Source organism: Cricetulus griseus, chromosome 5 (assembly GCF_003668045.3).
Source record: "Cricetulus griseus strain 17A/GY chromosome 5, alternate assembly CriGri-PICRH-1.0, whole genome shotgun sequence".
NCBI lineage: Eukaryota > Metazoa > Chordata > Mammalia > Rodentia > Cricetidae > Cricetulus > Cricetulus griseus.
In genome coordinates, this window is record NC_048598.1 from 176,275,854 (window position 1) to 176,282,512 (window position 6,659).

Consider the following 6,659-nt stretch of genomic DNA (forward strand, 5'->3'; position numbering starts at 1 on the left):
TTGAGCCTTGGTAGAATTTGTGCACCTGTAATGGACCCTGTCTTGCCCTTGATTTCCCCTTAAATATAATGATACTCTAATAAAGAAATCTGACTGAGGATCTGCTTGAATCTGAGAAAAAAGACACAGGAGCATCCATGTTTCTTATATAACAGCAGAAACACAGGAGATATTTTGATGACAACATTAACCCACAGCACAAATATTTAGAGAGACTTTCTTGGGAACTAGAAGATGAAAGGAGCCTAAGCTGCTGAGAAGATTGCTCAGTTACATCTTTATAGTCTGTGGGATGAACCTATTCAGTTTGTGCTGTTCGCCCCCTGGTGGCCGTGAGAGGCCACACAGTGAGGTTTATGTCTGGGTTCACACTGAGATCACTCACTGTGTCTAACACAGTAGTAAGTGGCAGTGTCCTCAGACTTCACACTGTTCATTTGCAAGAACAGAGTGTTCTTGGCATTGTCTCTGGAGATGGTGAACCGGCCCTTCACTGATGATGCATAGTATGTGGTACTGCTATCTTGATTAATTTTTCAAACCCACTCCAGCCCCTTGCTGGGAGCCTGGCGAAACCAGTTCATCCAGTAGTCACTGAAGGTGAATCCCAGGCTTCAGCAGGCCACCTCCAGACTCCACCAGCTTCACTTCACATTGAACACCTGAAAACACACAAAATATCCTGATCAAGAAATCATCACACATGTCCACTGTCCCTCAGATTAATGTCCACTCACACAGTCAGCATCTACTGCTCTCCATAAATTACCTTTTAAAAGAGCAACAAGGAAAATGCAGCTCAGCCCCAACTCCATGCTGATCCCTGAGTGAAGTCTTGGGATCCACAGCTGAGCTCCTCTGCCTGAGCTGTGAGGTCAGGACTGGGCTGCTTTTCATGAGCAGAGAGAGGGCCCATTTGCATGTCTTTCTGCTTTATAGAAAGCTTGTAGTGGAGCCTGTAGGTGTCAGATCCTGGGTTATCTGTGAATGTGCTGGAGGAATCAGATCATGAAGTTAATATTGGGGAATATTTTATAAATTATATCATTTTCAAATCATCTCCTATTATCCCTTTTTCTATAAAGACTTATTTTCATATTCATTTCAACTCAATTCTCCATGTCTGTGATTACAAACCTCAGTGACGTTGCTTTCCCATGCTCATTTCTGTAGGAGTTGGCACTGCTGTGTGGACCTCATCCTTGATGAACATAAAATTCCCTGCATAGCTATAGCTTTGAGAGCAGCTGCTTCCTGAGGTTGGGAAACTCCCTTTCTGTTTGGACGTCATGTGACATGCCTGAATTCCAGTGTGCAGCTAATCACATGTAAAAGTCTTTTCCAGACAGCCTGTGTATTTCTTGTTGTATCATCTAATTCTGTTTTCCTTTGCTGCACGTTTACCAATTTGTCCATAGAAATCGGGAGTGACTGAGAAGCTGAACTTCAAGGGGAGCTGAGCTTTGACTTCTGTGTCTGCAGGTGGCCCTGTCAGAGGAGCAGTAGGTGGAAATTGAGGTTCAGTTGTCACCTCACCAGGAGATGAAGCCCGGATGGGTGAATTTCTGATAGGCAAAACCTGGAGTCTACAGACTAAAAGATGTTTTTAGCTTCTGCTGTTCCTTTTCATTTTTGCTGCTGCCATCTTTCTCTGGTACCTGGCATGGTGTGAATGGGTGTGGGGAGACCCCCACTGCCTGTAATACAGTGTGTTCTCATGTGTAAACATCCCATTCTACTGGACATTTTTACCTGTGCATTGTTTTGAATATGATTTCTTCTTAAGCTGTACTGCCTAATTGATAATAATAAACATAGTTTAAATATTCTTTTGATAATGAAAAAAGGAAGTGCCACACAGCTAGGGCTTATGAGTTTCACCTCCATGGCTACTTAGACTGTAGTTCAGGTTAATGAATAAGGAAAACAATTGAGTCCCTTGAAGCCAAGTTGTCTCAAATTCTTTCAATCTTAATGTTGAAAGATGCATTCACAGGTTTTGGTGTGCATCAAAGCTGCAAACAAGCTTGAACATAAATACAGGTTGGATTAGATGATTTGATAACAGATTTGAGATAGAATGTTCCAGAAAATAACTAAAGTTCACAAGGACACATAATTGAGTTATAAATTCATTAGGTTAGGGTCACAATTACAAAGCAGCCTCATTTTTATTGGCTGACATGGCTTTATGTTCAGGAGGGTTAATGACCAAAGAATATGATTAATATCTTGTACAAATTTCTTCCTTAATCTCTGATATAAAAAGTGATTATGGTTTTCATGTATAAATTTAGATATTTAGTTCTTTTAAGATTTCTTATGAGATTACCTTTCAAGATAAAGAATTAAATGATTGATCCTTTCTTTGTAGCCACAAATTGCAGTCTCCCAATTAAAGAACAGCCTGAGAAGAATACCTTGCTTGCTTTTGCTGTTAATCTATAACAGGTTGCTTGGGTATGGTTGTACATGGGTTACATTGAAAATTTTCTTCTCATCTGTAATATTTAAAATGTCTAATAATATAAGAGATATGGAAAATATGCTGTTTTATTTGCTTATATTCATTGTAATTATTCTCTTGAAAATCTGAGTGTAACTATATTGTAATTTTTATATTGCTTGAAAGATTTTGCTGGGGTATAAACACTGTAAGGGAAAATAAGAATCAGGAGGCAGAAAACATTAATAGAGAAAGAAAGGACATTTCTGGATAGAAATGAGACAAGAGAATAGAACTCAGAAAAAGCATAAAGAAGGAAACAAACCATCCATAGAGTGTGCAAGTCTTTTCCTTAAAGCCCCTCAGTTAAAATGCCAAAGACCCTGACTCCATGGATTCTGTTTGAGCCTTGTCTTGCTGTAGTCTGGGCCCCAGGCAGGAAACAAGTTCTCCAGGTGACCTGCTCAACCTCCCAGAAGGACGTCCTCACTTCCATCACACATCCACTTCTCTTTTGTTTCTCAGTCACCTGTCCCAGAAAATTATAATTCCTAATTCTCCAGGGGTCCTTAAGTCAGGCTTTCCTTTTCTAGAGGCTACAGAAGTTAACATATGGGATGCACATCTGTTTGATTTCTCAGTCAATATATTTAATTATAATTAAAGACACCAGATTGTTTGTGTGCAGCCTTCACTGTTTGAGTGGTAACTGACATGCTGACAGGTCAATTGAACCTGTGGCTCTTATATCTGTTAATTTACTAATTCACATTTGAATGGGCTCCAGGTCCAGAACTGTAGATGACCCAGCTGAGCTCTAGGATATCGTGGGGGAACAGTGTTGGCCTCCGTGTTTAGCAACTAGTGTCAAGCAGAATAGAATACAGGTCAGCTCATAGATTTCTGCACATGACATAGACACAGGAGAGACAATGGTATTGGGAGATTTTGGTTTAGAAAACACAGAGCTGGGCAGATCTGTACATGATGTTCACAGTCTTAAGAGGAGAGAAGATTCCAGACCAGTGAGAAATCATGGTCTAAAAACTTGGCTGTTCCTTCCTCCTTGGTTTCCCTTAAACACACATCCATGTGGGCAATGTTAATTAACAAATAATTTTTATTCTACTAAGTTTGGAGTCTTGTCATAGTAGCTACATCAGGAGAATTACATGGTCTTGGCAATTATTTGAGGTCAGGAGAGGAAACCTTAGGGTATCAGAGAACTCCTCACTCTCCAGATGTTTCTCTCATCTACTATATTTTCTTTCCTAGTGAAAGTTGGGTCTACAGCGCCCCCTGCTGGTCCTGAACATCTTCAGATTAAGGTTGTTTCTGGCCACACAAGGAACCTGCTCACTGTGTCTGCTGCAGTGTAAGGCAGGGCTGTGTCTTCAGTGGGAGCAGAGCTCAGCTTCAGGGAGATCTGATCCTTGAATGCATCACTGACACACTATGGACTTCTCAGTGACAGCTGCAAAGTTTCTCAAGCAATTGTCCTCCAATATTTCACGTCATGCAGGCTCTTCCTGAAGGGGAGCACCCAGGAAGAGGATCTCAACTCTAGAGACACAGGTGTTTTATTTGTGACCCATTGAATCATCCAGGACCCTGGAAGTAATCCTGATAGTAAGACTGTTTAAAGGAGCCTCATGGTTTCCTTTTGTTCCTAGTTAAAACAAGGTATCAAATGGTCACAAGTGCCCTGGAACCTGCTGTGTCCTGAGACTACCCTTGACCTGCTAATCTTCCTTGTCTACACAAGGTTCTCAGATTGTGAGCTGCATTCCAATAAGCCAATGATCACCAAAAACAGCATTTTCTTTATTTTACGTTTTAACTATTTTTGAGTTTGTAAGTGGCTGTTTAATAATATATATATATTATTAAAAGGATCCCCCCAATAAAACAGTAAATGGAGAGGACACCCAGATAAAACAGAAAAAAATAAATCAATTATGTAGGAACCAGGGCTTTATGAATGCTGAGCGCCCCCTGCTGGTCATGGGAACCCGGCAGGGAGGTTTTTGTCTGGGCTCACACTGAAAACTACTCACCTTGTCACTTGTACAGTAATAAGTGGCCGTGTCCTCATTCTCAGGTTGTTCATTTGCAGGTAGACCATGCTTTGGGAATCATCTCTGGAGATGGTGAATCTGCCTTTCACCGAATCTGAGTAATGGGTTGCATAATTATAACTTTTAGGTTCTATGCGAGCAACCCACTCCAGTGCCTTCCCTGGAGCCTGGCGGACCCAGTTCATCCAGGCAGCACCGAAAGTGAATCCAGAAGCCACACAGGAGAGTTTCAGTGACCCTGCAGGCTTCACTAATCCTCCACCAGACCCAACCAGCTTCACCTCACAGTGGACACCTGCAAACAGAGAGGACCCAGATGAAGAAACTGTCACAAAGTCTACTGTCTCTCTGTCTCATGTCTCCTCACACACTCAGAATCCCGTGTTATCTACCTTTTAAAAGAGCAACAAAGAAAACCCAGTGCAGCTCCAACCCCATGTTGATTGTCGTGTTTTCAGTGCTGCTCAGTGAAAGGGAAGACAGGGCTAGAGTCCTCTGCCTGACCTGCAGGGTGAGGGCAGGGCTGGTTTTTATGAGCAGAGGGAGGCCGTATTTGCATATCTTCCTGATATATATTATTCTCTGGTGTGTGAGAGCATTAGAGACAGCAGGTAATGGTGCAAATTTCTGGAAGAAAATGAAGCAATGAGGACGATGTTTTCATTGAAATAATCATTATTTGTTTATAAAAAGATTCACCATCCTTAACTTATTTTTTCTTTTCATAGACGAACTCTTCACTGCTTATCTTATCAGATATTATACAGTAAGTTCACTGAGGTTAAAATTAAAACTTACAATTTGAAAATTCAAGGGTAACTAATGTAAAGATGAATCCATAGTGAAGTGTACATTAAATTAATGTAATGACACTGGGCTGGGACAGCATGGTGAGAAAGTTTAGCCTGCACAAGACACAAGTTTTATCCTCATTATAGAATACATATACATATTAAGTACATACATATGCATAATATATATTAAATAAACATTATTAGTATAGAGGCTCATCCATGTGAAATACTAGGCACATCCCAAACCACATTTACATATACGCCACATGTTTGTGTTTGGGGTTTGTTAGTTAACATCCTTGGCAATTGTACTATTAATTTCCTCAAACTAATTATAGGATCCATGTCTCTGGTTTCAACAGGACAGAAAGGAGTTTGTTGTCTGGTCTGTTGTGCCATGGTCTATGTCTTCCTGTCTCTCCAATCCCCTGAGGATGTAGGACTTTCTTGGTGGTTGTGGATTCAGGCTCAAGAGCCCCCTAAAATTGTTACCCTGTATTATAATGGAGAGTGGGAAGTAATTGTTTAATGGATTAATTAATTCAACAGTTATATAAACATTTTATGGCTAAGAATTCTTATGCACTATGACATGATTGTTTCTGGGGCACTTGCAGGAAAGTGACTTCATTTAAAGCAACCATATGCAGTCAGCTATTGATCTGAAGTCACTTCAGCTTTGACTCCTTTGGTGACCAAATCATTTCTGTTACAAGGTTTCATTCATTTAGCATGGTTATGTGTGGGTAAGCGAAGGAAGAAACTTCAGACAGATGTGGTGTCTCTCTCCCTCTGCCACTGCTTGCTGTTCTGACTTTGAACCTGTTCTTTGGGGCTCTGAATGGCTGAGGTGTGGTCATCCCCCACTACTCTGTGCTCCATAATCATCAGGTAGATCTGTTATGGGAGGTGCTTCTGATCAGGAGTATGGCTGATCTATAGGATCCATCCAAACCTGCAAGGTGGATATTAGATTCTGCTGCATGGTCTTTGTTCATTTCTATGACCTTTTCACAGTTAGATGGTGTCAGATCAGTGGGTTTCTTATCACAAGAACTGCTGGATGATATTCACATACAGTTTCTCATAGTCATGATCTAGTAACATTACTTGCAGCAGACTAGAACAAACATAAATTCACATAAAAGTAAGCATGAATGTTTAGATTGGCATCATCACAATTCTTAGAAATTGAAGGTATATAAAATATTATATTGATTCCATAACTACAGGAAGAGGTGTATAAAATGAAATAATCACACTTTGATATCAGCTGTGATAAGGGCAAAGCATTAGGGGAAATTCCAGTTGATGTTTCCCCAGCATGATTTCAGGGTCCTA

General features: G+C 40.6%; 2 pseudogenes; both read right to left on the reverse strand.

The window, feature by feature from the left end:
- Positions 1 to 377: 377 nt before the first annotated feature.
- Positions 378 to 815, reverse strand: LOC118238944 (annotated as a pseudogene).
- A 3,583-nt stretch (positions 816 to 4,398) lies between these two features.
- On the reverse strand, positions 4,399 to 4,962 carry LOC118238945 (annotated as a pseudogene).
- Between the last annotated feature and the right edge of the window lie 1,697 nt (positions 4,963 to 6,659).